Here is a 24,909-nt window from a genome sequence, read left to right on the forward strand (position 1 = left end):
GCGCAGCACCCGGTCCCTGCTCGCGCTGCGTCCTCTGCGCGCTGCGGCCCGGCCCGTCTCCGGGGCGCACATGATGCTCCTATCGGGAAACAGTCTCCCAACACTCGCTTCCCACCATGACACTGATAGCAAATTTCCACAAGGTGGAGGCTGAAGCGTCTCCATTTCTTAAGATGCCGTAATTGATTCAGAGGCAGCAGAAAAAATATATTTTCAAGGCAGTTATACCTGCATAAACCACTGTCCATAAAATTTAGTGGACACAAGTCTAAAATCATCAAGCTATTCAACCTCCCAAATTCCACCCACCGTTCCTAAATATTACATCTCTAGTATCCTCTATACTTGTAACTAATGGAATTTTAGGCAGTAACCCATGTGGAAAACATGTAGAAATTCAATCACAGATAAGGATAACCATGATCACTAACCAGGATTTCTTTCAAAGAGACTGCAAAGGTTACATAATAATGCAATAGCACTTATGCTCTCTATTTGTTAGGCACTGTTCTTAGCACTTTCTTTCTGTTCAATGTAATCTTCATAATAGACCCATGAAGAAAATATGATAGTACTGTGCTCTTCAAAGATGAAAAAGACTCAGGCATAGAAGGTTTCAAAACCTGTAAGTAGGAAATCAGGATTTGGGTAATGGCAGTGTTGACCCCAAATCCCTACTTTAACTCCTCATTCTATATTGCTCTGATACATCTTTATCCTTGGGTTTTTCATTATTTCAGTCACTGTCCAATTTTTGTGCTATTCTTTCACCTACTTATTTCTATTTGTTCACTCACCTGGAGATTTCCGTGAAGGAATTCTGGCATTTTTGTCACATTGTCCCATTGAACAAGTCCAGTGACTACAATTCATTTACTTCATTCACTCATTCAATTAAAAAGTGACTGAATATCCAATATATGTCAGAAATTAAATTAGGTCTTAGGTTTTGTTGGCCAAAAGAATGAAAAGGGGTGTTTGGGATGTAAACTTGGTTAGAATTTAGTTGAAGTGATAAAGATCTGGGCCAGATCCTATGGGAGCAAAGAGAAGAGGAGCAGGAGGGGGTGTTCCAGGCCCAGTCTTAGAACAGGGATGGAAACCAGTCAGTCGATGGAGAGGAGACCTGAGGGACAGGCAGGTACAAGGAGGTGAGCAAAGATGCTGAGGCAAAAACAAGGACAGTCAGTTGGAGAAATCCTGAGTGGTTCAGCTTGTATTCAATATTTTTCAAGGTTATTGAACACCTACTAGGTGTCATACCCTGAAGAGTAAGACTCAGTCCCATCCTCAGGAAACCTACAGGAGGGATCAACTGTCTTCCAGCATGTTATTGGAGACCCTAAAATAGTCCTTGTGTGTTAATTACAGCTGCTGATGAGGAGCAAAAGTCAATACCTGGTAATTCTTGGGGACTGTCGTTCTTATTTAGAGGATATTCCCAAGCCCACTTAGTGATCTTCCCATAGCCAGAATGAGACAGGGACTTTGAATGAGTGGAGCAGCCTAAGGGTACACCCACAAGTGAACATTAGGGCAAACTGTGGTGTTTATATACAGTGGAATATTGAATGGCTGCAGGAAGGAATGAAGTCATGAGTCAGGCAACTAGGTGAATGAACCTTGAGGACCTTTTTTTGAGTGAAAGAAGCCAGAAATGAAAGGACAGTCTAAGTCCTCCCTAGTATAAACTAATTATAATGAGCATATGCTTAGAAATGAATGTGAGAGCATAGGTTATCAGGGGACAGAACATGGGCAGAGGTTGGGCAATCAAAGAAGCAGGAGTGCAGACTATTCAAGGAGGCTGGTTGTAAAGGTTTGTAGATTGTAAGCTCTTACAACAGTCACATCTATTCCTGTGTTTTCATTGTCAAATTTTAAGAGATTTTTATTTGGTACAATATTTATATTCTCTATAGGATACTTTCTAATATAACCTATATGGTCATTTTATTTAAAAAATATTATTGCATGGAACCTAGAATGGGGAATGAGATCTTATTGTTCTGTACAGTTTAATGTGGTATCCTGATGTGCCCCAGAGTATTTTGGACAGAAAATAAAAATATATTTGCAAATAACTCTTGAGGGAATTGGGAAAAATGTGAAAATATTAAGGTTTCTAACCTGGGGAATTCCTGTTATTCCCACAAACATTAGGGAATCCCGATTTCATAAGTCAAGTCCTCGATCTTGGGGTTTGCCCTTATGAAACTTATTCCTTCAAAGGAGAAGCTAAGTCTACTTGTAATTATGGCTAAGAGTCACCCCCAGAAAACCTATTTGATTGCTCAGATGTGGCATCTTTCTCTCAGCCCACTCTGCAAATAAACTCACTACCCTCCCCCTGCATGGGACAAAGTCCCTGTTTCATTCTGGCTATGGGAAGATCACTAAGTGGGCTTGGAAATATCTTCTAAATAAGAACTACAGTCCCCAGGGGTATCAGACTCCCAGGGGTATCAGTCTCCCTGGCAACATGGGACATGACTCCAAGGGATGAGCCTGGCCCTGTCATCATGGGCTTCAGAATGCCTTCTTTACCAAAAGGGGGAAAGAAATAAAACAAAGCAAAGTTTCAGTGGCTAGTGATTTCAAATAGGGTCAGGAGGTTGATCTGAGGTTATTCATATGCATTATATAGATATTCCTTTTTAGTTTCTAGTGTATTAGAATAGCTAGAAGGAAATATTTGAATCTGTTGAACAGTAATCCAGTAGACAATTCTTGATGATAATTGTATAGCAATATAGCTTTTACCATGTGACCATGTTATAGTGAAAAACTGGTGACTGACACTCCTTTATCAAGTGTATGGGCAGATGACTAATAAAATAATAAATATATCTATATCTATATGTGTGTGTATATATATATAATGGCAGGGTTTAGGGGTATGGGATGGTTTTGGTGTTCTTTTTTATTTTTGTTTTTATCCTTTTCTTTGTTTTGGAATAACAAAACTGTTCTAAAATTGATTATGATGATGAATGCACAACCACATGGTAATACTGTGAGCCATGGACTCACATGGATTATATGCTGTGCGAATATATTTCAGTAAGATTGCATTAAATAAGAACCTTAAAAAATCAAGGACATACCACTTCACAGATGCTAGGATGACTATAATCAAAAAGGGGAAAATAACAAGTGTTGGAGAAGATGTGGAGAAACTAGAACCATCATACCTGGATGGTGGGAATAAAATGGTGTAGCTGCTTTGGAAAATGATTTGTATATTAAAAAAAAACAAACAAACAGAATTTCCACAAGCCCAACAATTCGACTTCTGGTTATACACCCAAGAGAATTGAAGACACGAGTCCATGCAAAAAAACACACAACTATTCATTGCCTCATTATTCATAATCCAAAAATGTGGGAAATGGCATGACATGTCCACCAATTAATGAATGGATAAACAAATGTTACTATATTTGTATAATAGATTATTCAGTGATACAACAGAATGAAAAACTGATGCAGGCTACAACATGGTGCATTGAAGGAGACCCTGGGAGAAGCATCCCCGTTACCCTGGCTGAGGCTTCCTCCTGTCCCCCTGGTGCTGGTTCTCCTTTCCCTTCTGAGCCTCCCAGGGCAGCCAGCTTGTACCTGTCTGTTGGCTTTGGGTGGTGGCTCCTGGTCCACAGGGAAGAAGGGTGGCCTAAGTCTCCAACCCAGTTACAATGGAGGGAGACATCCATTCACCTTTTTCTGGGGACCCTGAATCCCTGCTTTACACAGCTCCTGCCAAAGAGAAGCCTGCCTCCTGTGCAGGGAGGAGCCGCTCAGGACCACCCACTGCTGTTACCACAGATTCATCCAGAATATTCTCACAAATAGTATGAGAATATTTTAACAAAAATAACACAGACTTCAAATTTTCATCAAGGATATCATTTTTATGAGTTTTAAAAAACAACTGAAAATTGCCTGTATAAACTTGGCTTCATCTGTGATGGTGCAGCCAACTGGAGAGCAGCTGCAGGTTCTTTAGAAATACACTCATGTAAGGGGCAGGGTTGATGACAGGGCAGAGGTGAGCCAATTTCTAGTTAAAACACTCAGAGTCTGTGACTGAGTCCTCTGCAGGGCCCAGGAAAGCAAGATCCCAGCTCCTTGTGTGCAAGAGAAATAGCACAGAGTGACACAGATTGAAGCAGGAGATCTGGGATGACTAGGTTGGCAAAATAGATAGATGCCTATGGGGACAGGGCTGCCTTGGTCTTCAGCCCCACTATTACTAACCTTTAAGCCCCTTGATGGGACAATAGGAGGAAGTTGAGGAATCAACCCTGAGCTTGTCCATCACAGGCCCTTGAGACATTGGTGGCAAATGAACCATAGTGCATGGGTTGGTTGTGGAATGTCTGCTAAGGTTTCACATAACTAAACTCCTGTAAGACAGTCTTGAGCAAGATGTTTGATACAGAGCTCAAAATCTACCATAAAATTTCAATTCTCATATACAGCTCCCTACACCAAACTCCCACCCACCAAAGGCCCAGGAAATGAGATAAGAATGAAGCAGTTTGTAAATTCTGTGTCCACAGAACAGGTATGTCTGCAGAGGGAGAAATGGATGAAGAGGGTTATGGAAAGATTGTCTGACAATTTATGAGTCAGTCTGGATTTAATTCTAAAAAATATGTCATGCCTTGAACTGTATAATTGCAAAGGTTAATATCCACTGTGATTCCTTCAATTTCCAATCAGTTCAATTATTAGCTAAACATTGTGGAAAGGAGAACAAAAAGCCATGTACAGAAGAGTTGTTGGAATCCAGTGTTTTAAGGAACAGAAGCTTGGGAACATAAAATATGGATGTACATAGTAAATCATACACCAATGAGTGATATCACTTCTAAGTTTTGTTCTAAAGCTATTAAGCAAGAGTTTGTGTTGAAGGCTGCAGACAAGTGAAAGATTAAACAGAAGAGTCATAGTGAAGATGGTTGAAGCTGGATCAGATGGTGCACTGTTCAAATGTGATAATTTCTGTTTTTTGTGACTTCAACAATTTCCATAACAACAAATGTTTACAAAATCCCTGACCCTATTTATGATGATGGGCACATTTTCTACTGTTAACAGATGCTCAATGTTGCCACAGTTGGCTGTGTCCATCGTGATTTCATGGGGAAGCTCAACTAATCCCAACAGGCAGAAGAGGAGCTAGTGTGGAGACCTGGGAAGGAAAAGAGTTCAGGGTTTTCAAGAACAGGGAAGTGAGTGCAGCTGGAGGCTGAGAGCAAGGGGAGAGTGCTGTGAGGTGGGCTGCAGTGGTGGGCAGGGGCCTGACACTGAAGGGCATGTCAGAGGATGCTACAAAGTTTGGGTTTTTCAGGAAATATCCATGAGGAGAAACTAAAGGATTTTGAATCAGGGGGTACCTGCCTGACCTGAAGGAGAAAGCTCTCTCTGCAGGCCATGCATGGAGACAGCCCCAGGGAAGAGGGTGAGCCTGGCCCTGTGCCATTTACAAGAAGACCTCGGGAGTCTACACATGCAGGCCATTTGCACAGTTAGAGCAAGTGTGGACCTGGGGTACAGTAAGTGGGTGGTGCTTTTACTGTTTTTATCTCCTCAGGTATTCAAACACATCTGCAACCAGCATGACATTAAAATGCCAAACTCAACATCCTGCTAATCTGAAAACAATGAGTAAGAAAACACAGATGGAAAAAAAAAAAAACTGTTTTTAAAATGAAGAGTCTATAATCCCTAACAAAATCCTGATAATAAATTGCAATGTAAAAATACATCAAACTGTAAGCTTTACTTAGGGGAAGAAGGATGACTTCATAAAATAAATCAATGCATTACATTGTATTTAGCGAATGTTAAGCTTACCAAAGGAATTTGTTTTTCCAAAATGCACTAAAAGCAATCTATTCACTATCCAAATTAAAAAGCTTTGCAATTGTTTTCAATTTTGGACTGAATGTCATCTTTTGAGCTTGCCATGAGGCATTTTATTCCCTAAAAAATGCCAAGTCTATGCTGTTTTCTTGAAAAGCCCCTACACAGTTTTCAGACCATGTGACCCATCCTCAGTAGCACCTGACCTGATGCCCACAAGGTCACTTAGTCTTGGCAGCATCTTCTCTGGACATGCCAACAGCACATGTTTCCAGCTACCATGGGTCTGGGAGCTCCATCAGGAGTAAGAAACTAATTAGAATCACAGTATCTAGAATAGACATCAATATTTGGACACAGGCAGCAACCTGGTGAAGGGGCAGAAATCAGCTGGGGTCTCAGTCTTTTGGGTCATTCTGTGGTTGTGTCCTTTGACCAGCAGGGGGTTCTGTGGGACTGCTCTGGGGTTCCTACAGTAAGGACCATTCACTCAAAGGGGCCCAGACTGGGTAAATGTCAGTAGCTGGAACTGTGCATGAATTGTGCCTCAAATTAAGAATCAAATGAATCTTGCCACACTCCTGGACCCTGATAGAGACTGAGTGATCAAGGAGTCACTCAATTGCCCTTGAGCCTCAACATGATGTTATTGGATGAACTCCTGGGAACCTAAGTTAGGACACCAGGGGAGCCCCAGGTCTCGCTCCTATTCACAGAGTGGTGGCTGCTGTGGGGGAGGAGTGAGGGAGAGAGGGAGGCAGGGATGCAGTCAGGGCTCCACCTCCCATTTCTCCACCAGGTTTCCAGACTGAGGAACCCCAGGCACTGAATTTGACCCACTCAGGAAACAAACCTGAAGATCTGAAGAGCAAGTGGGCTAAAATAGAATTTAAGCATGATCTAGCAATTCCAGTAGATACATACTGAAAATAATTGAAAGCAGGTGTTCCAGACAAGAACTTGTGCATACATGTTCTTAGCACTGTTCACAATAGCCAAAAGATGGAGACAATCCAAATGTTCATTAACTGGTAATTGTATAAACAAAATGTGATATATCCGTATAATGGAATGTAATTCAGCCACGAAGAAGAATGAAGTTCTGGCCCATGCTAATACATGGATGACCCTTGAACACATTAAACTAAATGAAAGAAACAAAGCACAAATGCTACATATTTTATGATACTATTGTAAGAAGCCTCTGGAATAGACAAATCCTTACATACAGAAAGCAGTGTTGTGGTTGCCAGCGGCTGGGAAGAAGTGGGACTGAGAGTCACTGCTCAATGTGGATGGGCTTTCCTTTTGGGGTGATGAGAACATTTTGGAGTTAGGTAGAGGTGACAGTTTCACAACACTGTGATTGTTCTAAATATCACCAAATGTTTAACATAAAAAGTTCATAGACTTTCACATTCTGTGAATTTTACCTCAACATCAAAGGAAAAAAATGGAAATTACAAAATTAAAAAAAAAAAATGAAGAAAATTAACTTGCTGGATGGGCTCAAGAACAGGTAACATTTACATTAAAATTGAGAATTTGGAGAGTATATCTAACACCCTGTAGAAAGAAATGCAAACAATATTTAACAAATTTAGGAAAATCAATGAATCTGGTTTGACCCAGAGAATAAGTTGGAAAATGTCAAAAACAGTAAACAATGTTTATGTGTTGAATATTTTCCATGCAGCATTTAATTCCCACCAATGTTAATATTCTCCTGAGAACAGCACCAGAGGGCATTGTGGAGAGTCTCAGAAGTGTGCAAACACTGAAGTAAACTCAGTTTTACTTTTATTATTAGTCCTGGACCTCTGCTCAGTGACCTGAATGAGAGCCTAAAGCAGCTGCTCACAGCCAGCCCAGGCCACCCTATGGCAGTGGAGATGCTCTGTGGGTGGAGGACCCAGAATTAATTGGTGGTGGTGGTGGGAGGGTGGGGTGATAAAGAGCTCAACCCTTAAGAGTTGCTCTCCCTCCAGTAGTTTGACATTACTTTCAGGGCTAGCTCTAATTATTCTTCTATCAGCTATGTTTTCCTCACTTGACACATTCTTACCAACACTGAACCCTCTAACTTTTGGGCTAATCACCAATATTCAGCACTACTATAATTGTGTTTCAGTGTTTGCTAATAAAAATGTAGCATTATCAAATGTTTGATAACCAGCTTCTTTACTTTTGTGAGTATTCAGTTAGTTTTCTATGCTTTAGAGCTGTTACTTCTTTAGATCACATTTTTACATTAACTATAGCAAGCTTTGTCCTTATTTTAACAATTATTGGGAGATAAATTTTATTGTAAATTTCAGAGTGAATATTACAGTCATTTTTTGGAATTTTGAAGACAACTCTGAGAGCTGATATAGTGTCACTCAGTATATCTCAGAGTTCCATCATTTAAATGGTATCAGCACATCCATCAACTGAATTTTACACAGTTGAAAACAATCATGTGGAAGCTTATGTATTTGCAAGGAAATACTTCTAAGCATATGGCTAAGGGGAAAGCATGATGCATTGAAATGTGTTCAGTAAGGCAGAATTCAAGTGAATTAGGAAGGGAATAAAATGTATTAATGTTTTGGATTATAATGAAAAAATAAACTCTAGAGAAGATTAAACAAACAAGACCTTAAGAGCTGCAGTCACTACAGAAAGAGGGTTAGGAAATAGAAAAAAAGGATAGTAAAGCTTTTTATACTCCATAAATTTTTTGGATATCTATGTTATCTTTGAACCACATGTATATAGAAATTGTTCAAATTTCAAGTGGATTTACTTAATTTTGAATGAATTTCCTGCAAGGAAGCAATGTGTGTGTCTGCCCTAAGAACACAGAGATCAGTGGAAAAGAAGTGGGGCCTCCTGTGAGACCTTGCTTCATGGATGAAGGTATGTTTCCTGGCAAAAAAAAAAAAAAGCCCACTGAGAAAAAGAGCAAGAGTTGAAGGATAAGGTGGGGGAACTGTCTGTACAATTGCCAAGGGAAGGCATTCCACTGGAGGGAACAGAATGTGCAAATTTCCAAAGCAAGAGGAATCTTGATAAAGTTTGGGCTAAGGGAAAGCAAGAGAGGAGAGTGTAGAGGAAGAAGGGGTTCAGAGAGGGGTCAGGGGCAGATGTGGTGCCTTCTAGGCCACTGAAGGGTCATTTGCTTACTTAAAGAAAACATTTAATGCAGTAAAAGTGTTAACACTATGGGAAAACTCAGAAAAAATACATAATACATAGACATACAAAATACCATAGGAGTCATAAGTATAATTTTTGTCAGCATGTGTCATATGTATAATTTTGTCACCATTTGTTCTGAGCAGGAATTTCCATGCTGGGCACCAGAAATACCAGAAGCAATGAAGAGAGGTAAGAATAGTTTATTTTTCCTACACTTAGTAAAAGTGTTTCAAGCTGAAATAAATTTGATGAAATATAATATTTTTTTGTTCCAAACATAAGGCAAACTAAATCAACGGGCCTAGACTATTGTGGCAAAATACAGAAGCTTCCAGTCAATATATCAAGCAATAAATTTAAGGAAATGTGGAACAGATAAATCCCACAGGAAGTAAGCTGAAATTTGGGCAAAATCATGCTTACAAAAGTGTTTGTTGCATGGTCAATAGGGATGACAGAATAATTAGTTGAAACCATAATTTTTTATGTTGTTTTTTGTATCCACCAAACCTTAACATTAAGCTCATTTCTCAGGTCCCTTAGAAGTTACTTGAAGGTAACTGTGCCTACATAGGACACCTAGAGGTCCCTATGGATGGCACTGACTGCATCTTGTCTGCCAACTTAGTCATGGGTTTCCAGAACTCAGATTCCTGGATGACCCATAGAAGTTTCCATCCTTCCTGGGTCTCTCTGGACCCACAGCATGGGGTGGGGTGCTGGTTCCCCTCTACCCACAGAAGCCACAATCCTCGGTGTATCCCTGAGCTTGATGCAGGCTCCCTGCCCTTTCAGCAGTGTCTTCCTCCTTAAAGGCACTTCTCTTACCACATTCTTCTCTCTCTTAACCTAGTTATGTTTTCTTTGATAGGTTACAGTATGGATGTTGGTTGGAGGTGGGGGTGGGTGAGTGGAGGTTCAGACCTTCAATATGTTTTATGATCCCCTTTTCCCATTTAGTAATACAGATCAACATCACTGCATTATGTCAAGTATATTTTATTGTAAGGTCATTATGTCAAATACTTTTATATTATTTTTATGTTCTCTCTATTATAAACTACATGTTTGTACTTCTTTCTAATGACTTCTTTCCATATAGCATAGCTACTGAAATATCTGGCTCAAAGGAAGGATGGACAATTTTGTAGAGAACTCGATCTTTTACCAGAGAGATATTGCTGGAAATTACAAGATAGTGATAGTAATAATTATAGGACACCTTTGATATTTTTCATGACATAAAATAGATATTTTGGTCCTCCAATAAGCATAAAAGTTTATAAATCCTTTCTAGGATGCCTGTGGTCAACTTCCACTCTCTGACTGGACCCAGCCATGCTGTGTGAGCTGCTGACAGTCCTACCTTACTGGACATGTGCTAATATGACAGATGAGCCAAAAATCCAGAAAGCAGGATCTCACACACACACACACACACACACACACACACACACACACACACACACAGTCACATGTAATGGTGCACACAAGCACCGCAGACACACCTGTGAACACAGACATGCACATGCAGGTGCACACACTCACAAATATGAACATACACAAGCCTCCAAGGAGAATTGTTTACCCGAAGCATCATCGAAAGTTCTGGGGTAGGTCCCCCTTCCACTAGTGGCTCCCCATGGAGGCGGTGGTGCGCATGCCCAGGACGCTCACGCCCCCCCACCTCAACAGGGCAGCGACTAGGGCAGTGGCTGCGTAAGTGCAGCTGGGGCAACCGTGGCGGCCTGAGTCGGCTGTGAGCCGCGGTGACCCAGCCACAGATCCAGGAGGGACAGACCTGTCAGCTGCCTGCTGAAGCAGTGCTGGTCACAGGGAATGCTCAGTTCCACAAGCTCCATGTCATTTGATTTGAAGACTGCATGTCCTGCCTCCAGCAATTTCTCTGTTCTGTGATCAATGGGATTCACAGCAACTTAAATAGAAAACTAAATGATCCAGGGGCATGGAAAGGATGGCTCATATTGGTCTAGGATTGGCTATGAGTCCAGCATTTTCATTGAAGGGAGTTTCATTTTGAATAAAAATAAAAGGTCTCCTGTGACTTGCCAGAAAAGGCACCATGAGAGCAAGTCAAGGTGGCCGTGCATATCTTAAAGAATGGTTGTGGTGGGCTGGACTGCTGTTGTATGTGTAGAGAACATTTCAATAAAATATTTATTTAATATGATATTTATATATTAAATGTTTGCATACACCCTTGTAGTCTCATCTTACTAGAAAATTTTAAAACTTTACTGTTTTTTAATGAACAAAATTCAAAATGTGTAAAATTAAGCCTGTAAATGTCATTCAGCAGTTTAATCATTTATCTTACTTAACTTGAACTAGAAGACTGTTTGACCAGATTAAAATTGTCTAGTATGTGTTTTTAAAAATTCTGCTCCATTAAAAGAAGGGACTTTAAAATGAAAGATCCTAGAAAATACCCCTGTTTTTTAGTTCCTCCTCTTCCATTAGTTCTCATTCCAAGACTGAAAAGGGTGTATGTAATTAATAAGACTGTCCAAGGTTATTTTGATTGTGTTACCTTTAAAAAGGTACATGGAACAATGATCCTTAGGACACTGGAACCTTCAGAGAAAACCATTCAGGATTATACAATTATTTAAGTGATTTATATAAAATAACAAATAGATATTGAAACAGGAGAGTTGAAGAACTTTTCTAAGCTTAAGAGCAGAATGAAATAATAAAGAAACTGATGAATTTGACTATTCATTCAACAAATGCTTACTGATTATCTTTTATATGCCAGGCACTGTTCTAGATGCTAGAGATATACTGGTGAGAAGAAATCAGAAAAATTCCTACCCACATGAAGCTTACATTCAGGATGGGAAGACAGACAATAAACTAAATAACTTTAAATGTGTTATTGATAAATGCTAAGGAGAAGGAATAAAGTAGGAAAGGGAGATGTGAAATAGAAGATAGGTTTAAAATTTAATAGGGGGTTAGAAAGTCCTCATTGAAAATGTATTATTGAGACCAAAGAGCAAAAGAAAATGAGCAAGCTAGCCATATGGATATTTGAGGAAGAACATTTAGGCAGGAAAACAGCAGTAAATGTGAAGACCATGAGCTGGGACCAGGCCCTGCCTACTCAAGTGTGAGGCAGCCTCCAAGATGCCCCCGGTGAATCTTGCCTTCTGGTCTTCACACCTTTATGTACACTTCTCACCATGAGTCAGTCCTGGCCTGGTGTGATCAAAGAAGATGGCAGAAAGGATGATGTGTGACTTCTGAGGCTACATCATGAGAAGCGATGCAGCTTCTACCTTGGTGTCTTGGAACATAGGAACTGTGCTGTGAGGACACTCAGCCTGCAGAGGGGTCCCCAGGCTACAGCCAGTACCCATCTCGCAGTCCTGTGAGTGACCCACCTTGGAAGTGGACACTTAAGGTCGATTCAGATCTTCAGATGACTGCAGCCCCTGACTACAACCTCGTGAAAGTCTATGACTTGGAGCTACCTACTGAGCCCTTCTCAAATACTTGACCAACAGAAACAATGAGAGATAACGTTACAGATGTTAGAAGCTGCCAAATTTTGAGGTGTTCTGTTATGGAGAACTCAATTACTAAAATCTCTTGTGATGAGTTCAGAGAGGTTGTGGGACCAGAACGTGCAGGTGTTATTGGTCATAGGACTTTGGTTGGAAGCCATGGGAGGCTTTTGAGCCGAGGGGTTGCATGACCTGACTGAGGGGTTGCATGACCTTGATGGGCTCTCTCTGGTTGCTGTGCTGAGAGTAGACTTCTTTAGGGCAGAAGCATCAAGACACTAGGTTAGAGGCTGCTGCAGTGATCAGGTAAGATGAGGTGGTCTGGACCAGGGTAGTGATAATGAGGGTGTAGAGAAGTGGTGGAATTCTGGATACATTTTGAAGGTAGAACTAACAAGACTTGCTGACTGCCCAAATGTAGGGTGGGAAGGAGTGGTATCAGGAATGACATGGAGATTTTGGCCATAGTACCTGGAAGAATTGAGTGGCCATTAACCAGGTGGTAAGATTATGGGAGGATCTGTGCTGGTGAGGTGGGATGATATCAGAAGTTGACCTGGACATGTTAATGATTGAAATGCCTATAAAATGTTCAAGTACAATGTCAAGTTTCCAGTTAGATACACAGGTCTGTAATTCCATGTAAATCCAGGGTGTAGAGAATAAAAGTTTGGGAATCATCAGTTTATAGATGGTATTAAAAGTTTTGTGATGGGATGTGAGAATCTAGGGAATGAGTATAGATACAGAAAGAGGTTCAAGATCAGAACTGAGAACCATCCCATGTTCAGAATTCAGGGAGATGAGGAGGAGCTGTTAGAATAGTCTGAGAAAGAGGAATCAGGGTGGTGGGAGGAAATTGGGTGAGTGTGTATCCTGGAAGCCAAGTGAGGAAAATATTTGAGGGGAACAGAGAGTGCTCATTTGTGTCCAATGGTGCTGAAGTAGCCTAGGTACAATGAGGAGTGAAAAATAACCATGGAGTTTAGACATATGTTAGTCCTTGGTGAACCTGAGAAAGTAGCCTTGGTATTAAAAGTATACAAAACATTTGATGTCAAAAAGCAATGTTGAAACGAGGCGGGGCAAGATGGCAGGACTGGTGAGCTGTATGTTAGTTACTCCTCCAGGAAAGTAGGTAGAAAGCCAGGAACTGCGTGACTGGACACCACAGAGCAATCTGTCTTGGGCATACTTCATACAACACTCATGAAAATGTCGAACTGCTGAGATCAGTGAAATCTGTAAGTTTTTGCGGCCAGGGGACCCCGCGCCCCTCCCTGCCAGGCTAAGTCCCGTGGGAGGAGGGGCTGTCAGCTCGGGAAGGAGAAGGGAGAACAGCAGTGGCTGCTCTTATCGGAAACTCATTCTATTGATCCAGACTCCAACCATAGTGACGGAGACCAGCACCAGAGAATCTGAGAGCAGCCAGCCCAGCAGAGAGGAGACAGGCATTAGAAAAAAAAACAACACGAAAAACTCCAAAATAAAAGCAGAGGATTTTTGGAGTTCTGGTGAACACAGAAAGGGGAAGGGCGGAGCTCAGGCCCTAAGGCGGCATATGCAAATCCCGAAGAAAAGCCAATCTCTCTGCCCTGTGGACCTTTCCTTAATGGCCCTGGTTGCTTTGTCTCTAGCATTTCAATTAACCATTAGATCTCTGAGGATGGGCCCTTTTTTTTTTTTTTTTTTTTTTTAATCCTTTTTTCTTTTTCCTAAAACAATTACTTAAGAAGCCCAATACAGAAAGCTTCAGAGACTTTCAATTTGGGCACGTCAAGTCAAGAGCAGAACTAAGAGAGCTCTGAGACAAAAGGCAATAATTCCAGTGGCTGAGAAAATTCACTAAACACCACAACTTCCCAAGAAAAGGGGGGTGTCCGCCTCACAGCCACCATCCTGGTGGACAGGAAACACTCCTGCCATCGCCCAGCCCCATCGCCCAGAGCTGCCCCAGACAACCCAGTGTGGACGGAAGTGCTTCAAATAACAGGCACACACCACAAAACTGGGCGTGGACATAGCCTTCCTGCAACCTCAGCTGATTGTCCCAGAGTGGAAGGTGGAGCAGTGTGAATTAACAAAGCCCCATTCAGCCATCATTTTGAGCGGATGGGAGCCTCCCTACACAGCCCAGCAGCCCCAGAACTGCCTGGGGGGACGGCACTTCACCTGTGACATAGCACAGTCATCCTCAACAGAGGACCCGGGGTGCACAGCCTGGAAGAGGGGCCCCACTTGCAAGTTCAGGAGCCATTACGCCAATACCAAGGACTTGTGGGTCAGTGGCAGAGACAAACTGTGGCAGGAATGAACTGAAGGATTAGACTATTGCAGCAGCTTTTAAAACTCTCGGTCACCAGGGAGATTTGATTGTTAGGGCACCCCCCCCTCCCCCAACTGCCCAGAAACACGCCCCACATACAGGGCAGGCAACACCAACTACACACGCAAGCTGGTACACCAATTGGGCCCCACAAGACTCACTCCCTCACTCACCAAAAAGGCAAGCAGGGGAGAACTGGCTTGTGGAGAACAGGTGGCTCGTGGACTGCCACCTGCTGGTTAGTTAGAGAAAGTGTACTCCACTGAAGCTGTAGATCTGATAAATTAGAGATAAGGACTTCCAATAGGTCTACCAACCCTAAAAGCACCCTATCAAGTTCAACAAATGCCACGAGGCCAAAAACAACAGAAAATTATAAAGCATATGAAAAAACCAGACGATATGGATAACCCAAGCCCAAGCACCCAAATCAAAAGACCAGAAGAGACACAGCACTAGAGCAGCTACTCAAAGAACTAAAGATGAACAATGAGACCCTAGTACGGGGATATGAAGGAAATCAAGAAGACTCCTAGAAGAGCATAAGAAGACATTGCAAGACTAAATAAAAAAATGGATGATCTTATGGAAATTAAAGAAACTGTTGACCAAATCTAAAAGATGTCTGGACAACTCATAGTTACAAGACTAGAGGAAGTTGAACACAGAATCAGTGACCTGGAAGATGACAGAATGGAAAATGAAAGCATAAAAGAAAGAATGGGGCAAAAAATTGAAAAACTCGAAATGGACCTCAGGGATCTGATAGACTAATATGAAACGTCCGAATATAAGACTCATTGGCTGTCCCCAGAAGGGGAAGAAAGGGTAAAGGTCTAGGAAGAGTATTCAAAGAAATTGTTGGGGACAAACTTCCCCAAATCTTCTAAAAACATAACATCCCACCAATCATAAATGCTCAGCGAACTCCCAATAGACTATAATCCAAATAAACCCACTCCGAGGACATATACTGATCACACTGTCAAACATAGAAGAGAAGGAGCAAGTTCTGAAAGCCAGCAAGAGAAAAAGCAATTCCACCACATACAAAGGAAAAACAGCATAAGACTAAGTAGTGACTAACTCAGCAGCCACCATGGAGGCGAGTAAGGCAGTGGCACGATAATTTAAAATTCTGAGTGAGAGGAAATTTCCAGCCAAGAATACTTTATCCAGCAAAGCTCTCCTTCAAATTTGAGGGAGAAGCTTAAATTTTTTCACAGACAAACGAAATGCTGAGAGAATTTGCTAACAAGAGACCTGCCCTACTGGGAGATACTAAGGAAGCCCTACAGACAGAGAAAAAGACAGGACAGAGAGACTTGGAGAAAGGTGTTCAGTACTAAAGAGGTTCGGTATGGGTACAATAAAGAATATTAATAGAGAGAGGGGAAAAATATGGCAAACATAAACCAAAGGATAAGATGGCCGATTCAAGAAATGCCTTCACGGTTATAACGTTGAATGTAAATGGATTAAACTCCCCAATTAAAAGATATAGATTCGCAGAATGGATCAAAAAAAATGAACCATCAATATGTTGCATACAAGAGACTCATCTTAGACACAGGGACACAAAGAAACTGAAAGTGAAAGGATGGAAAAAATATTTCATGCAAGCTACAGCCAAAAGAAAGCAGGTGTAGCAATATTAATCTCAGATAAAATAGACTTCAAATGCAGGGATTTTTGAGAGACGAAGAAGGCCACTACATACTAATAAAAGGGGTAATTCAGCAAGAAGAAATAACAATCGTAAATGTCTATGCACCCAATCAAGGTGCCACAAAATACATGAGAGAAACACTGGCAAAACTAAAGGAAGCAATTGATGTTTCCACAATAATTGTGGGAGACTTCAACACATCACTCTCTCCTATAGATAGATCAACCAGACAGAAGACCAATAAGGAAATTGAAAACCTAAACAATCTGATAAATGAATTAGATTTAACAGACATATACAGGACATTACATCCCAAATCACCAGGATACACATACTTTTCTAGTGCTCACGGAACTTTCTCCAGAATAGATCATATGCTGGGACATAAAACAAGCCTCAATAAATTTAAAAAGATTGAAATTATTCAAAGCACATTCTCTGACCACAATGGAATACAATTAGAAGTCAATAACCATCAGACACTTAGAAAATTCACAAATACCTGGAGGTTAAACAACACACTCCTAAACAATCAGTGGGTTAAAGAAGAAATAGCAAGAGAAATTGCTAAATATATAGAGACGAATGAAAATGAGAACACAACATACCAAAACCTATGGGATGCAGCAAAAGCAGTGCTAAGGGGGAAATTTATAGCACTAAACGCATATTAAAAAGGAAGAAAGAGCCAAAATCAAAGCACTAATGGATCAGCTGAAGAAGCTAGAAAATGAACAGCAAAACCAATCCTAAACCAAGTAGAAGAAAAGAAATAACAAGGATTAAAGCAGAAATAAATGACATAGAGAAAAAAAAACAATAGAGAGGATAAATATCACCAAAAGTTGGTTCTTTGAGAAGATCAACAAGATTGACAAGCCCCTAGCTAGACTGACAAAATCAAAAAGAGAGAAGACCCATATAAAAAATAATGAATGAAAAAGGTGACATAACTGCAGATCCTGAAGAAATTAAAAAAATTATAAGAGGATATTATGAACAACTGTATGGCAACAAACTGGACAATGTAGAAGAAATGGACAATTTCCTGGAAACATATGAACAACCTAGACTGACCAGAGAAGAAATAGAAGACCTCAACCAACCCATCACAAGCAAAGAGATCCAATCAGTCATCAAAAATCTTCCCACAAATAAATGCCCAGGGCCAGATGGCTTCACAGGGGAATTCTACCAAACTTTCCAGAAAGAACTGACACCAATCTTACTCAAACTCTTTCAAAACATTGAAGAAAATGGAACACTACCTAACTCATTTTATGAAGCTAACATCAATCTAATACCAAAACCAGGCAAAGATGTTACAAAAAAGGAAAACTACCGGCCAATCTCTATAATGAATATAGATGCAAAAATCCTCAACAAAATACTTGCAAATTGAATCCAAAGACACATTAAAAATATCATACACCATGACCAAGTGGGGTTCATTACAGGCATGCAAGGATGGTTCAACATAAGAAAAACAATCAATGTATTACAACACATTAACAAGTCAAAAGGGAAAAATCAATTGATCATCTCAATAGATGCTGAAAAAGCATCTGACAAAATCCAACATCCCGTTTTGATAAAAACACTTCAAAAGGTAGGAATTGAAGGAAACTTCCTCAACATGATAAAGAGCATATATGAAAAACCCACAGCCAGCATAGTACTCAATGGTGAGAGACTGAAAGCCTTCCCTCTAAGATCAGGAACAAGACAAGGATGCCCGCTGTCACCACTGTTATTCAACATTGTGCTGGAAGTGCTAGCCAGGGCAATCCGGCAAGACAAAGAAATAAAAGGCATCCAAATTGGAAAAGAAGAAGTAAAACTGTCAATGTTTGCAGACGATATGATCTTATATCCAGAAAACCCTGAGAAATCAACGATACAGCTACTAGAGCTAATAAACAAATTTAGCAAAGTAGCGGGATACAAGATTAATGCACATAAGTCAGTAATGTTTCTATATGCTAGAAATGAACAAACTGAAGAGACACTCAAGAAAAAGATACCATTTTCAATAGCAACTAAAAAAATCAAGTACCTAGGAATAAACTTAACCAAAGATGTAAAAGACCTATACAAAGAAAACTACATAACTCTACTAAAAGAAATAGAAGGGGACCTTAAAAGATGGAAAAATATTCCATGTTCATGGATAGGAAGGCTAAATGTCATTAAGATGTCAATTCTACCCAAACTCATCTACAGATTCAATGCAATCCCAATCGAAATTCCAACAACCTACTTTGCAGACTTGGAAAAGCTAGTTATCAAATTTATTTGGAAAGGGAAGATGCCTCGAATTGCTAAAGACACTCTAAAAAAGAAAAAACGAAGTGGGAGGACTTACACTCCCTGACTTTGAAGCTTATTATAAAGCCACAGTTGCCAAAACAGCATGGTACTGGCACAAAGATAGACATATAGATCAATGGAATGAATTGAGAATTCAGAGATAGACCCTCAGATCTATGGCTGACTGATCTTTGATAAGGCCCCCAAAGTCACTGAACTGAGTCATAATGGTCTTTTCAACAAATGGGGCTGGGAGAGTTGGATATCCATATCCAAAAGAATGAAAGAGGACCCCTACCTCACCCCCTACACAAAAATTAACTCAAAATGGACCAAAGATCTCAATATAAAAGAAAGTACCATAAAACTCCTAGAAGATAATGTAGGAAAACATCTTCAAGACCTTGTATTAGGCGGCCACTTCCTAGACTTTACACCCAAAGCACAAGCAAAAGAAAAAATAGATAAATGGGAACTCCTCAAGCTTAGAAGTTTCTGCACCTCAAAGGAATTTCTCAAAAAGGTAAAGAGGCAGCCAACTCAATGGGAAAAAATTTTTGGAAACCATGTATCTGACAAAAGACTGATATCTTGCATATACAAAGAAATCCTACAACTCAATGACAATAGTAGAGACAGCCCAATTATAAAATGGGCAAAAGATATGAAAAGACAGTTCTCTGAAGAGGAAATACAAATGGCCAAGAAACACATGAAAAAATGTTCAGCTTCATTAGCTATTAGAGAGATGCAAATTAAAACCACAATGAGATACCATCTAACACCGGTTAGAATGGCTGCCATTAAACAAACAGGAAACTGCAAATGCTGGAGGGGATGTGGAGAAATTGGAATCTTATTCATTGTTGGTGGGACTGTATAATGGTTCAGCCACTCTGGAAGTGAGTCTGGCAGTTCCTTAGAAAACTAGATATAGAGCTACCATTCGATCCAGCGATTGCACTTCTCGGTATATACCCGGAAGATCGGAAAGCAGTGACATGAACAGATATCTGCACGCCAGTGTTCATAGCAGCATTATTCACAATTGCCAAGAGATGGAAACAACCCAAATGTCCTTCAACAGATGAGTGGATAAATAAAATGTGGTATATACACACGATGGAATACTACGCGGCAGTAAGAAGGAACGATCTCGTGAAACATATGACAACATGGATGAACCTTGAAGACATAATGCTGAGTGAAATAAGCCAGGCACAAAAAGAGAAATATTATATGCTACCACTAATGTGAACTTTGAAAAATGTAAAACAAATGGTTATAATGTAGAATGTAGGGGAACTAGCAGTAGAGAGCAATTAAGGAAGGGGGAACAATATTCCAAGAAGAACAGATAAGCTATTTAACGTTCTGGGGATGCCCAGAAATGACTATGGTCTGTTAATTTCTGATGGATATAGTAGGAACAAGTTCACAGAAAGGTTGCTATATTATGTAACTTTCTTGGGGTAAAGTAGGAACATGTTGGAAGTTAAGCAGTTATCTTAGGTTAGTTGTCTTTTTCTTACTCCCTTGTTATGGTCTCTTTGAAATGTTCTTTTATTGTATGTCTGTTTTCTTTTTAACTTTTTTTTTCATACAGTTGATTTAAAAAAGAAGGGAAAGTTAAAAAAAAAAAAAAAGAAAGAAAAACAAGATAAAAAAATGATGTAGTGCCCCCTTGAGGAGCCTGTGGAGAATGCAGGGGTATTCGCCTACCCCACCTCCATGGTTGCTAACATGACCACAGACATAGGGGACTGGTGGTTTGATGGGTTGAGCCCTCTACCATAAGTTTTACCCTTGGGAAGACGGTTGCTGCAAAGGAGAGGCTAGGCCTCCCTATATTTGTGCCTAAGAGTCTCCTCCTGAATGCCTCTTTGTTGCTCAGATGTGGCCCTCTCTCTCTGACTAAGCCAACTTGAAAGGTGAAATCACTGCCCTCCCCCCTACGTGGGATCAGACACCCAGGGGAGTGAATCTCCCTGGCAACGTGGAATATGACTCCCGGGGAGGAATGTAGACCCAGCATCTTGGGACAGAGAACATCTTCTTGACCAAAAGGGGGATGTGAAAGAAATGAAATAAGCTTCAGTGGCAGAGAGATTCCAAAACGAGCCGAGAGGTCACTCTGGTGGGCACTCTTATGCACACTTTAGACAACCCTTTTTAGGTTCTAAAGAATTGGGGTAGCTGGTGGTGGATACCTGAAACTATCAAACTACAACCCAGAACCCATGAATCTCGAAGACAGTTGTATAAAAATGTAGCTTATGAGGGGTGTCAATGGGATTGGGCAAGCCATAAGGACCACACTCCACTTTGTCTAGTTTATGGATGGATGAGTAGAAAAATAGGGGAAGGAAACAAACAGACAAAGGTACCCAGTGTTCTTTTTTACTTCAATTGCTCTTTTTCACTCTAATTATTACTCTTGTTATTTTTGTGTGTGTGCTAATGAAGGTGTCAGGGATTGATTTAGGTGATGAATGTAGAACTATGTAATGGTACTGTAAACAATCGAAAGTACGATTTGTTTTGTATGACTGCGTGGTATGTGAATATATCTCAATAAAATGATGATAAAAAAAAAAGCAATGTTGAAGCTTCTTGTAATGGTGGCTTAGTAATTGAATCAGTATTCCTGTTGGAAATAAGTTAAAGGGCTTAAGATAAAAAGTATCTTAAAAACATGAAAAATTAACATTGTGTTAAGAACTACTTCACCAGAATCAAGGAAAAGATTAGGGCTTAGAAGAGTAAGCTGGAGACATTTTGGCCCTAAAGGTGTTTGCAGCCTCCAGAGGAGGCAGCTGAGAGACAGAGTAAATCTTTGAACTGGATTAATAAGAGTCAGAGTCTGATGTTGCCAAGGATGGTAATTCTGATTTAAAAACCCTGCTGTGGGCTGGCGATGTTGAAAGCTATACCTTTGGAGTGAGGTACAGACTGTGCAATATCTGATCATTTGGGTGCACCAGACAATGTCAAGCATTAGTCCTAAATTGCCAGTGCTCTCTGGAGCCTGGCAGAAGGAATCAAAACTACTCTCTTAAAAGGGATTACATCATCTTGGCCTTAAATTGTTTCTATAAGTAATTTTTAAAATAAAATGTCCTGTTAAAAACAGAGAGGAAGTACATGAGAACAAGAAAAATTAACAAAAGTGACTGGTAGAAACTGACCCATAGACTCATAGATATTGGATGAATCACAGATCATAAAAACATGCTTTCTACAAGAAGCTGTTGTTCCAGTGATGAGATGGGAAATATAGCAACATTGCATATTTGCAAAACAAAAACAAAAACAAACAAAAAAACCCTAAAAGAAGTCATGTAATTAAAAATGCAATAATGAAAATTAAATGAGTAGATTTAATATTTAATAGAGGATTAGGTGTGACTGAAGAGAGAATTTGTGAACTGGACAATAGTTTGGAAGAAATTATCTAGATCGAGAAACAGGAGATCAAAAGATGAACAGTAAGTATAGGAGGGTTATGAATCTTAGTGGATTCGATGAATAATTAGATTCACAGAACTGGGAGAAAAGGGAATGGAGCACGAGTAATGTTCGAAGAGAAAATGGCTGAGATTTTTCTAAAATCTGACTAAAATTATCAAACCATGGAGTAAAGAAGTTCAAGAAGACTGAAGCAGGATCTATGAAAAGAAAACCCAGACTTAAATACATCATAGCAGACAGAATATCTTAAAATCAGTCAGAGAAAACAGAGAGTACCCTCAGAGGGGGTTACAGATCGGCAGTTGACATCTCAACAACATTTGAAGATGGAAAATAGTGGTGCCAAAAATAGGTAGTTGGCAGTAGAATTCTCTACTCACTGAAATTAACCTTCAAGAATAAGAACTAAATAAAGATGTTTTTGGACAAAGTAAAACTGATAACATTATATTCAAGTAAATTAAAAGAGTTTTGTGCAGGCAGAAAGAAATTGATACATTTGGAAAGTTAAAGATGCAGGAAGGAAAGAAACATTTATATAAACAGTGAAAAAAAGCAATAAAAATGACTTGTGGACTTAAACTTTCCATATATAAAATTAAAATATACAAGAAAAATAACAAAAGTTGTAAGGGAGAAAATGGATTAAAGTGTTCTAAGTTTCTTGCATTGTCAGAAAGAGAGTAAAGGTAAATATTAACATGAGAATTAACAAGCCCTAGATACCTGTTGTGATATCTAGGATACACAGGAGAGGAACAGAGCAAGTGTACAACTTCCTAATTAATGGAAGAGAGAACGTAATGTTTTTAAAAAGTTTGAAAAAGCAAGGAAGATGAGAGATAAGAACAGACGGATAAGAAGACAGCAGATAAGAAAATGAAAATAATCATACAAATCCATGTTTTTGTTTTGTTCTGTGGTATGTAATAGAATCAATAGGAATAGAGGACTATCCTAGATGAAAAAGTATTTGAGACGTTACAGACAAATTCCTTGATTGATTCCTAGAAGGAAAAAACCAACTCTAAAAGACACTTTAGGGATTTTAAGGGAAATATGAATAAGGATTTCTTAATAGATGGTATTCTTACTTTATAAGATAGTTATATTTCCATGTAGTATTTAGGAGTGGAGTCATGCTGTTTGTAATTTGTTAAAATATTTTAGCAAAAATAAAAAGCATTTATCTTAAATATAGAAAGACGAACAGCACATTTGGGGGAAAAACATTTGAAATTGGTTACCTCTTTTAAGTCTGGATGATGGGTATATTTTATTCTGTTTCTGAATAGTTGGAATGCTTTGTTATTATAATTTGGAATGTTTAAGAGTTTTAAAATAAAACAATCAGTGTGGACCGGGACTACAGGCCCACATTGGGGTCTAGTACATCTTTAACGAGGACGAGGACGTGGAGCCACAGGCCACCCCCCCCCACCCCCCACCTGAGCCCCGATTGCAGCCACGGCTTGACCGAAGGCGGGGACGGGCCACCACTGATCCCGCCGCTGACCCCGCCGCAGCCCTACGACCCGCGGGTGCATGGAATGGTGTATCCTGTGTTGTACCGCGATGGGTGCATTCACCCGAAGAGCTTCGGGCCGGCAAGAGGCGCTGAGCACCTGCACGCCCGAGAACCTGCTCTGCAAGTGCAAGCCGGGCGACCTGGTGGAGTTTGTTTCACAGGCGCAGGTTACGCACTGGGCGGTGCACACGGGCAACTTCCAGGTGGTGCATCTGGCCCGGCGGGAGGTGAGCAACAACTTCCTGATGGACACGAACCAGGGCCGGCACGGCCAGGGGGTCAACGAGCCAGCCGCGACAAGCCGCTGAGCCCCAGCGCCATGGGGCGCAACGCGCTGGCTCACTGGGCGCCAAGGAGCGCGATCGCCGCTGGCGCCGCTCCCAGAGCTCTGCCGCCCGGTGTCCTTATGGCGAGCGTGGGTTCAAGACGGGCGGTGAGCTGCGCATTGGCAAGCAGCCCCACCTGCTGCAGATCCAGCTCTCCCTGCAGCACAGCTACCTGCTCCAGTTCCGGATCCTGGAAGACCTGATCACGGAGAAGCGGCACAAAGACCAGATCAGGGCACGCGCGCTGCAGGAGAGCATGCACCTGCACAGGGCCTGAGAGTGAGAAGAGTGAGGGCTCCAAAGAGGACCCGGAGGCGGTGGCTCACTGAAGGGCCAGCGGAGTGCGAAGCTGAGAAAGGGAGCCCTTTGCTCAGCCACTACCTTTTCCCTCCCTCGCTCCTTCCCTCCTAACTCTGCCATGTTCTGGGCCCCATCTGGGCTATGTGCCTTCTGGAAAAGGGAGAGTTGGGGAAATGCACAGCCCACTGTGGCTTGAACTTGTCATTTTGGACCGGGAAGGAGAAGGGATGCAGAGGGAGCAGGTAGACTCGTTGTACAAGACACAGTACAAGCCATTTTGTGGCCTATTTCTTAACGTTGGAATAGAACCCTTGTTTCACAACCACAGCCCCTAACCCCCACCCCCTGCCTGGAGATCCCTGAATCAAGGCCACACAACTTGAAGGATTTTCCTA

At 40.8% G+C, this 24,909-nt stretch overlaps 1 pseudogene; it reads left to right on the forward strand.

Annotated features, from left to right (window-relative positions):
- The first annotated feature begins 10,696 nt into the window (after positions 1–10,696).
- On the forward strand, positions 10,697–24,491 carry LOC119525073 (annotated as a pseudogene).
- The last annotated feature ends 418 nt before the right edge of the window (positions 24,492–24,909 follow it).

Source organism: Choloepus didactylus (assembly GCF_015220235.1).
Source record: "Choloepus didactylus isolate mChoDid1 chromosome 23 unlocalized genomic scaffold, mChoDid1.pri SUPER_23_unloc5, whole genome shotgun sequence".
NCBI classification, from domain to species: Eukaryota; Metazoa; Chordata; class Mammalia; order Pilosa; family Megalonychidae; genus Choloepus; species Choloepus didactylus.